Source organism: Triticum urartu, chromosome 7A, assembly GCF_056163025.1.
Source record: "Triticum urartu cultivar PI428250 chromosome 7A, HENAU_Tu73, whole genome shotgun sequence".
Lineage (NCBI taxonomy): Eukaryota > Viridiplantae > Streptophyta > Magnoliopsida > Poales > Poaceae > Triticum > Triticum urartu.
This window is the reverse complement of record NC_141879.1, coordinates 303,751,369-303,761,834: the sequence shown is the minus strand read 5'-3', so window position 1 is coordinate 303,761,834 and position 10,466 is coordinate 303,751,369. Positions and strand designations below refer to the sequence as shown.

The 10,466-nt window shown below is 44.5% G+C and overlaps 1 long non-coding RNA gene across 1 annotated transcript; it reads left to right on the top strand.

Annotated features, from left to right (window-relative positions):
• The first annotated feature begins 5,866 nt into the window (after positions 1-5,866).
• Positions 5,867-7,388, top strand: LOC125528447 (uncharacterized). The gene is made up of 2 exons (XR_007292395.2): positions 5,867-6,279; positions 7,123-7,388. It is a non-coding gene; the product is annotated as an uncharacterized LOC125528447 (long non-coding RNA).
• The last annotated feature ends 3,078 nt before the right edge of the window (positions 7,389-10,466 follow it).

Below are 10,466 nucleotides of genomic sequence, written 5' to 3'. Positions count from 1 at the left end.
AACCTGATAGCCTGTGTGCACAAGTGCTCAAAGCCATGTACTATCCCGATGGAAACATAGAGTATATTGTCTTCTCCGGCAACGCCTCTTCTTCGTGGCAAGCAATCCGCTATGGCCTTGATCTGTTAAAGAAGGGCTTAATCTGGAGAGTGGGGAACGGCAGAAGTATTCGTGTGTGGCATGATAACTGGATCCCAAGACCCTTCTCCTATAAACCCATCACCTTACAAGGAAGATGCAGAATCCGCTTCATGTCTGATCTACTTAATGATAATGGCTCATGGAATTTTGGGTTGTTGCAGGAGTATTTCCTCCCGGCTGATGTAAATGAGATACTGAAAATAAGGACGTCTCCTAGGCATGAGGACGACACATTGGCTTGGGGACTGGGTAAGTTCGGCGTTTTTTCGGTCAAGGGTGCATACCAATTTGGTTTTGAAGAGGCTCACAGGAGTTCGGCAATGGGCTCTAGCTCACGACCTGGCGGTCGACTCTCTTGTTGGAAACTCATATGGTCTTCGAATGTTCCTCCTACGGTCCAGAATTTTGCATGGTGGGTTGCTACAAATTCGCTGCCGACATGGTGCAACAAGTACATGCGTGGACTTGAAACAAGTAACCTTTGGCTAGTATGTGCTAGTGAACTAGAGGACTGCTTCCATGCTCTCTATCGCTGCTCCTTTGCGAGGATCTTATGGGAAGCAATGTCTGAAGTTGGGCCACTCCCATGTTTATCTACCCTGCAAAATAACAGGGATGAGTGATTGTTGCATGCACTTGAACCGCTTTATGAGATTGAGAGATCTATGTTATTGTTATCCATGTGGAGGGTATGGCATATACGCGATGAGGTCGTACACCATAAACCAGCCCCGCCTATGGAAGCGTCAAAAAGATTCTTGGTAAGCTATTTGGATTCTCTGATTGGTATTAAAATTGATCTCTATACCGATCCACGCAAAGGAAAGTCTACCATCACATATGAAAGACGGAGTCCGCATATGATAATGAAAAAAAACGGTTACTAAGTGGTCAGCGCCAAAGTCCGGATGGATGAAGCTTAGTAATGATGGATCTTTTGCGGACGACGGAACAGCTGGCGCTGGAATGGTCCTACGTGATGATAAGGGAGTGATCATTTTTTTTCCTCTTGCAAGCAATTGTTCTCTTGTCGCGAGGCACTGGAAGCTGAGTTGTGTGAGTGTGTGGAAGGTTTGTCCTTTGCTATCCAGAGAAGTGAGCTACCGGTGATCGTGGAAATGGACTCAATTGTGGCAGTGAAGATGATCCAAGCTTCGGAGGTTGACCGATCCATTTACTTGTCCAACATAAAGGAGATTAAATATCTTATGTCTCTTCATGAAAGTTGTATTGCTCATGTAAATCGTAGCCAGAATAAGGTTAGTGATAGACTAGCTAATTTTGCTCATATTGAGGGTAGAACCATGACTTGGTTGGGTTCTAGACCTCACGTATCCATAGAGTTGGCTGTGATGGACTGTACAAGTGTGGAGTTTGAGTAATACTCCCTCCGTTCCTAAATATTAGTCTTTTTAGACATTTCAAATGAACTACAATATACGGATGTATGTAGACATATTTTAGAGTGTAGATTCATACATTTTGTTCCGTATGTAGACACTTGTTGAAATCTCTAAAAAGACTTATATTTTGAAACGAAGGGAGTACAAGTTATTTCATCCGCAAAAAAAAATAGTCCGGCCGTAGTTAAATGCTCTTATATGCATGCATGTAATTGTAAGCATGTCCGCATATCGAAAGCCAATCGATCCCCTAAAGTTGTTAACCGCGTGATTAAATAGAGATAAACAACGACAGGGGCCAAGGGCGCGCCGCAGTTGGGTTCACAAAGTGTGACACGTATCTCTGGTGAGGTAGGAGCGAGGAAGAAGATGGACACAAACGGACACAGCAGAGATATTAATCTCTCATGATCGGGAGATACGGATGCTCTTCAAAGGATCTCTCGAGACATTCCAGGGACAAGCTAGGGGCTGAGCTCCATGATTGGTCGGTACGGACGTGAGGCGGAAGCTCGCACGGATCATTGCCATGTCCTGTCCTTATCTGCGCATCAGCGCATGCACGGCAGCTTCGCCTACCTCCTGCTGGCGCGCCCGGACGCGTCCATGTGTCCGCCTCCAGCCAACTGCTCGCGGTTGGAACGCTCCCAAGTCCTAGTCCTAGTACTTGGTACGTACGTATGTATATGTGCATCGTCTCCGCGCCCGCCCGTGGGGGTGCATGCCAGCCTGCCGTGCCGGTGGCCGGCCGGCGCCAACATGACAGCGCACGGTGCGCGACCGCGAACAGCACAGGGTATATATGCGCTCGCGCGGCGCCACGGGTGGAGGAGCAGCGCCCTACGACTACGATCGAGTTTGCTGCGACTGCGATCAACTTGGCATCTATTCTCGTCTCAGTCATCTCATCTGGGCGTCCAGCAGCTACGTGACCAGAGCTTGTTGTACAAGTGAAGTACTACTAACATGGAGGCGTACGTGTGTTCGTCGTCGGCGGCAGCGATGGCGGGGGACCTAGAAGGCGTGGCGCGCGTGTACAAGCACGTGGAGCCGCTCCTGCGGTTCGCGCGTGCCGAGCAGGTGGAGGAGGAGCTGGAGGCGTCCGTCGGGCTGCTCGACGCCTGCGCCGCGGCGCGGGACGGGCTGCGCTCCATGCGCGCCTCCGCGTTCGACCTCGAGGTCGCCCTCCGGCGCGGGGACGACGCCGCCGCCGAGATCGCCGCTCGCGCCTACACGCTCCTTGCCAGGAAGGCCCGCGCCGACGTGAAGAGGCAGCAGCAGCGGCAGCACCGGCACCGGCACATCAGCCCGTGTCAAGCGGGAGAGAGCGGCGGGCGGTCGCTGGAGGAGGCGCGACGGGTCACCGTGGCGGTGCTGGAGCGCGTCGTGACTGCGCTGTCGCGACGGGTGGCCGTGTCCGCCGGGCGGAGCAGGTGGTCCACGTGCATCGCCGCGAGGGCGTTCAGGAAGAGGACGCGGGTGGCGTGCGAGGACGCCGAGAACACCACCGCCACAACCGTCCTGCCGTCGCTGGCTCTGCGCAAAGATTCGACGGCGTCGCGGGCGCAGAGGGAGCTCAGAGCGCTGGGAGACACGATCCAGCAGCTGGAGGAGGGGCTGGAGTTGCTCTTCAGGCGCCTGGTGCAATGCAGGGCATTCCTGCTCGACATGTGCAGCTCATAGGCTGGCTTTCGTCAGAGAGAGCTTCAACACATCACCTGCATGCGCATGCACAGTGGATGGTGGTAGATGTCTCTTCAAATTTTGAGTTAGAATTAGGAGTATCAGCGCTGCTATACACAGTACGCGTGTGGACGACTTGTGCACGACAGCACATGTCAAGCAGTCCATGCATACTATCCAGCGCATATCAGCGGCTGGATTACCCATCGTCCCACTGTCGTGCACACATCCATCGTCTATACAGCAGTTTCGTAGGAGTACAGCGCCGTTGGTGATTTTTCTTGAACTTCTGTTGTGGCTGTCTGCCTATCTATCTGTCCGTACGATCGTAACTGCAAAAGAAATGAAATGGCTCAAAGCTTTTATATAGAAGAACCACAGATGCTTTTGTTTTACCTTCCTTTATCTTGGTCAAATCAATGTGAAACTAAATACAATCACCGAACACCGAAAATAGGGTAACAAAAAAACCCTAGCTGCTTCCACCAATCTTTCAACGCCTCCGTCCTCATCTCAGCTCCTCGTACCCTCATCATGTCCCCCCAAACAGTAAGGAGGGTCTCTCGTCTCTTCCTATCTACTCCCCAAAAACGTTTTACATTATGAAACGGAGAAAGCACCTTCCTAAGGTTGTGGCGGGTCCCACATCCAAAGGATTTGTGTCGGCATTCACCCATTCCCACTAGTAGAAAAAGGATCATTTGTTCCGGTTCTAGAGGGTCTTTAGTCTCGGTTCTGGAATCAGGACTAAAGGGTCGTTACTAAAGCCTCCCCTTTAGTCCCGGTTCTTACACGAACCAGGACTAAAGGCCGTCCACGTGGCCGCTGTCTGGAGCTCCACCTTTAGTCCCGGTTGGTAACACCAACCGGAACTAAATGTATTTTTCCGTAACTTTTTTTGATTTTTTTAAAAAGAATTATTTTTTAAAAAATCGATTTTCAAATGTCTGAATTATTTTCCAATTTAATCTCTAATCACCCATCATCACTGCTTTATCTAACCTCTAATCTCTAATCTCAAATCAACTAACTTTCCGGCCGATCACCCATCCTCTCACTACTCGCCTGATCACGCTTAACTTTCGGGTTCTAATTCCCCCTCGTTTCCAAGTCTGCACTTGTTGTTTTCCTGACAATAGTAAGATGTCAATCCTATTAACCCTCAGGAGTTTAGCTTGAGCATGAAGTCACACGTTTCACTGTTTGAGTTTGAAACTACTATTCTAAAAAAACTATAATTATTTAGTAACACTAATATTTTTTAAATAAGTAGTTTGACCATAGTTTGACAACAGTTCGACCATATTTGACCAAAATTAAAAAATTAAAATAATTAATTAGTAACACTAATATTCTTGAATAATTATGTAGTAACACTAATATTTCTTGAATAAGTAGTTTGATCATAGTTTGACCACAATTTGACCATAGTTTGACCAGATTTGATCAAAATTCAAAAAAACTGTAATAATTATTTAGTAACACTAATATTCTTGAATAATTATTTAGTAACACTAATACTTCTTGAATAAGTAGTTTGACCAAAGTTTGACCAGATTTAACCAAAATTTAAAAAAAAACTAAAATTTGAGCATAACTTTTTTTCCTTTTAGAATTTGAGGATTCTAAAAATTTGCAAACAGGCCATAGGCTGTCAAAATCGGATGCGGATTTTCGTGCTGAACATTTTGATATATTATACTTTTTTCGACATCGTATGCAAAAGTAATAGCCGTTTTACTTTTTCATGACACTTTTTTGCAAAACATGTCTAAATTTAAGTTTTTAAATTTTCCTAACTAGTAGATGTAGTAATATAACTACATCTCAAAGAATTTTATTTTATTTTTGTAGTTTTTATCATTTTCTTTTGCTTTTTACAAAACTGAAAAGGTGATCCACGGGGTGAGGGGTAGAGTTTGAAAATGAGACCTTTAGTACCGGTTTGAGACATGAACCGGGACTAAAGGGCATTGCACCCTTTAGTCCCGGTTCGTGTCTCAAACCGGGACTAAAGGGCTCATTTGAACCGGGACTAATGCCATTAGCCGCACGAACCGGGACCAATGCTCACATTTGTCCCGGGTCGTGACTGAACCGGAATTAATGAGCTTACCTGGCCCGAACGAAAGACCTGTTTTCTACTAGTGTCCTATTAAGCAGTGGCTCTTTATTTTCACCTCCTAGGACGGCGATGACTGGCATACTAGTGTTGGGGGCGTCTTGGGTTTTGCCCTTGTGAACAACAAGGTGCTGTTTGCCTAGCGTGACATGAACGATCGATCTATGAACAAGCGGTTGTGTGGAGGCGATGAGTGCAATGGCGGTGGTGCTTCAATGTTGCGTGAGTACATGCAAGATGAAGGATAGCGTGATGCGGGACCAACACATGAGGATGGCAACGGTAACAGACCGCCAGGCACGGGATGATAATCATAAATGGAAACTCACATGATGGACGAAGAGAGAGATATTAAGGACAGTAAAACTGAACCCTTTTCTAGCCCTTTCCCGCACTCGGCAATTTTGGCCGTCAGATATTGTGTGCAGATCGTTTCCCATCGTCCGATCGCTGGATCACCCAGTAGTTACTCGCTAAATGGGCTGGCAGTCCTTAGGGTGGCTACTCCGGTGGAGAAAACGGTGCGACGTGGTTAACTGGCCTGTGCGGGGGGCTGGCTCCCGCACGAAGCCCATCGAGCAAATATCGCGACGATTGGGGATGCAACGCTCCCACTTCGCCGCTACTGATCGGTGACAGAGAGAGAAAGAGGGGATCTAGGCGTTTGCGATGCGGAGGATCCAATCGACTTCTCCGGCGCTCGATGTAGAGGATCGGTCTTCTTCGGCGCTCGGTGCAGAGGATCAGTGACAGAGGGGGTATCCAGCGTTTGCGATGCGGCCGACGAGGAGGATCCAATCAACGCGCGCACGCGGGCGACGCGGGCGATCGATCTACTGAAGCGATCCAGCCATGTCGCACGCCCTTCACGCCGGTTGTATCCCGCCGGACTCTTCTACTCCTATCCGTGGGGCATGACAACTACTGTTGGTGAGATCCTGTGCAACGCCCCCCTACTACCTCCCTTAAACACGATACCTGCCCGCTACCCCTTCATGCCCTCTGCTTGATGCTGCTGATCCATTGTGAACCATATTAGTTAAGAGCGGACTAGATTGAAGTTCTTTAGCAGGAGGTCAAAATTGACATAGTAATAGATCTTCAGATTTATGTAGATTATTAGTTTATTACTGGCAAGCAAGTTAAATCGCCAAATGGTGGTATTAGTTATATAGCAGCTACACAAACGATCATCTAATATTCCGGTTGTCGAATCATGAGCTATTCCAAGCCGGCTTGATTATTGCCATTTTCTACTTTTAAGGTTATCTTGTGACATGTTAATTATCAAGCCAATCCAATTCCATTACTTCTTGCAATGCTGGATATATAGGCATGTAGCAATGATATATCTGTCCAGTATGAAAGATCTTATTGTATGGACCAGTAGAGAGTTTTACTTGTGGCCGTATGATCTGATTGCATTTATTTAGTACCCAGTTCATCCTTCCGGTAAGAAAAACTAAACTTCATCTGAATATCATGTTGTACCTGTTAAGTTCCACTCTTAGGAAATGTGTTATCCATATGGAAGTGGTCTTCAGGTGTCATTAATATGAAAACACATGTTGTTCCCATGCACTTTTAATTTGTCTCCTATCTGACCAAATAGTATCTACTGTTTGTTCAGATATTGCAAATAAGAAAGGATGTTGAATGATTGCTACTCCATGGCATGCTTTATTGTGGCCTTTTTTATCAGCTCAGATAATTTGTGGTAGATTTGAATTTAATATGATGGTAAGAACTTACTTCGCCAATGATTGTCGACAGATATATTCTACTTATGATTTGAGAACTGAATTTAGTGAACACTTGCTGGCGAGCTTACCATTCCATCACATCAAGACAAATATTGCCTCATATTGATGCAACTTCCAACGCCTTTTTCCAATTTCTGGTAAGTAGCTCCAGCCTCCATGGCATCTGATGTACTCCTGCTTGAAAGGATTGATGGGGAGGTCGCAATAATAGGGATAGTAAGAGTGTTTTGTTCCCGGATAAGATCTGTCAAGTTTCAGTTCTTGGACTTCTTTTCATGGGTTTTGCTGGTGCTACAAGCTTTCATCAAGGTCAATGCTCATGGAGGTGACGTCAATGCTGTCTTGAAAAAAATCGAACCATGCAGGAAGACTGTATCTTTTTTGAGGATCAGGAAGACTGCATCTAATCTTTATAGAGAATAATGAAAGGCCAAGCCCATGTCCAGAAAACATAGCACAACAACGATTAAGACAAAGCTCTATGTTAATTTTTGCCAACTTCGGCCCCATTGCACACCGAGGAACAGCAACACAAGAAGAAGAAAAAAAATCAGTGCGAAATGTAATAAAACTAATGGGTTAGTTACCTTGATTTATGGGGACTGATAAGGATACACTTGCAGTAGATTATGTCACATAAATTATGTGTTGTGTATAATTTCAAACCTCTATGATGCTCCCTTGGGTTAGAGGTTTGGGCTGAAGATAAGCAAGTTACTTGATTAATGTGCAAGAAAGTATTCCATCATTCACTTAGCCATTTCGAAAAACAAAATTCCCTTAGCCTGATAGCACATTATCTTGCTGAAGTTTTTTCTATGCTTTCCAATGGGTGAATGTCCAATTTGAAATATCCCATGTTTTCAACGGGTGAATGCCACATTCTGTCTGGTGCTGCTTCTATGCATTAACATCTTTCTTGAAATAGGTTGGGTCTATTATTAACATAGATTTTCTATCATTATTTTGTATCACTGAGTAATATATAGATGACTATGTGGGAGAAAAATCACTTACATCTTTGCTGCTACCATATATTTGTAGAACTTTTTCCACATTTATTATAAAAATAGACGGGTGCGGCAACACGCACCATCAATGATCTAGTAACACGTAACTACTAATACAAAACCTCAACCTTAGGATGGACTACTCCCACATCATCATAGGAGCGGCACGGGATGATGGAGAGGTTGATGAAGATCAATTCACCCCTTGGGCGGATGCGGAAAAGAGATAAAATGAAGTTCACATCGGATCAGGCAGTGGCGGAGGAGGAAAACTTAGGATAAACATATGCCAGGTGTTTTTGAGCTTATATAGAGGCAGGGCTCCAGGAGCAGTGTAGAAAATGTCCAGGAGCCTTACGCCTGCACGTCACGCGGCCAACACTATGACGCATGGTGGGGCAGTGTAGTTCTGGTGGGCCCCTCCAGGTGGGCTTATGGCCCGGTGGCTCTTTTGGCTTGAAACTTTGCATCATACTTTTATTTGATTTTTTGGGCTCCGAAAATTTTTATTTATGCAAATTCCAAAAAGAGGCAAGAAACATCAGTCGGGATTGGGTTTTGGATTAGTTGTTTAGTTCAATATAGTGATAGAAATGATGCCAAAGTGAGGCAATCAATATAAATACACCATGAAACAAGTAAAAATTATAGATACGTTTAACACATGTAAAGAACCACCAACAAAGTGCTTCAGAATAGAGGCAGGTGCCTTCACAGATTTTTCTTATGTGCATATGTCTGTTTCCATGTCACAACAATAGCTTCCTATCTATTTTTTGCGAAAAGATCTGAATCTGTTATGAAAGTATACCAAAAGAACAAAGCACCTCAAATATAATAAATATTACATTGAAGTCCCTGGACCGCCGAATGACCACTACCGCCGCCAAAGAGTCGTTGACACGCTGCTATCGCCAGAGCCGGCTTGTTGTGGATGACAACCGAGGAATCTTCATGCACATGCCCTAAGGATCAACAATATGGAGCCACGGTTATTGCCATTGAACCCTTAAATAGATCTGAAGCAGCTGACATCAAATCTCGCCATCGCGCACACGACAAGAAATCCTAACCTCAGCACGCCTAGGAGATGGCAAGAATCTACGTTGGAGCTCCGTCAAGGATGTTCGGGTGGATGAACTCAAGGATGGTCGAACCCTAAAGGACAAACTTGAAGAAGAAGTGTCGCCATCTACCCAAGCGCCGCATATGCGAGGACTAGAAAACCCTAAGCTAAACTACTAGGCTGCGAGCGAAGGCACGGGGATTCCCCTAGTCATGGAGGGGTTAATCCACGGGCTCGCCAGCAAAACTTGGAGGGAACGAGTTTGCCATAGCTGCCGAGGGGGGAAGGAAAGGAAATGCTTTGTTGCACACTTTTGCTTTGATAGACCCCCCCCCCCCCCCCCCCTAAACACAAAGACGACTCAGTCAGATTAACCCATACCTCTTCATAATAAAGGGCATGATGATCATATTTCACTATATACTTTTTTTCAGAATCATTTCGTTGTATACGTATACGTCGTACTCTTGCCGCGCTCACAAGAAAATGCGTCCCATCATCTCTTTTTTCTCTGAATTTAAATCACAAAAAATTCTGAGAGTGCCAAGATTCAAGCCAGCAACTTATAGTTCACAATGCGTTGCCATAATCAACTTGCCAACATCACTTAACGTGATACAAGTGTACTCCCTTCGTCCGGAAATACTTGTTCAGAAATGAATGTATTTAGATGTATTTAGTTCTAGATATATCCATTTGTATCCATTTCCACGACAAGTATTTTCGGACGGATGGAGTATTTCTTATTCTTTTCTTTTTCTTATTTTCTTCTTTCCTTCTTTCCTTTTTCTTGCTCTTTTTTCACGTGTTTTCAAGCGGTTTCGTTCTGGATTTATTTTCCTTTTCCATTTTCCTTTTTTGTTTTCCTTTCTTTTTTGGTTCATTTTTTATTTTCCTTTTTCTCTTGCAATGTGCAAACTTTTTTGATTTTGTTTTTTTCCGAAATGAATCAACTTTTATTAAAAAAATTGAACATTTTGTCAAACTTGGTGAACTTTTTCCAAAATTGAGAACTCCAAATTCATAAAAAAATATTGATGAACGTCTTTTCAAAATGGCAAAATGGATGCTTTTTTTTTCAAAATCGATGAACCTTTTTCTCAAAATTGATGAACTTTCTTCAAAATGAATGCATTTTTTAAAGTAGATGAACTTTGTTTTTCAAAATTGATGGACTCTTTTCAAAATCGACGAACTTTTTCAAATCCTTAAAAAAATTCTCCAAAATCCATGAAATTTTTCTCAATTCATGGTGTTTTTCATTTTGTGAACATTTTG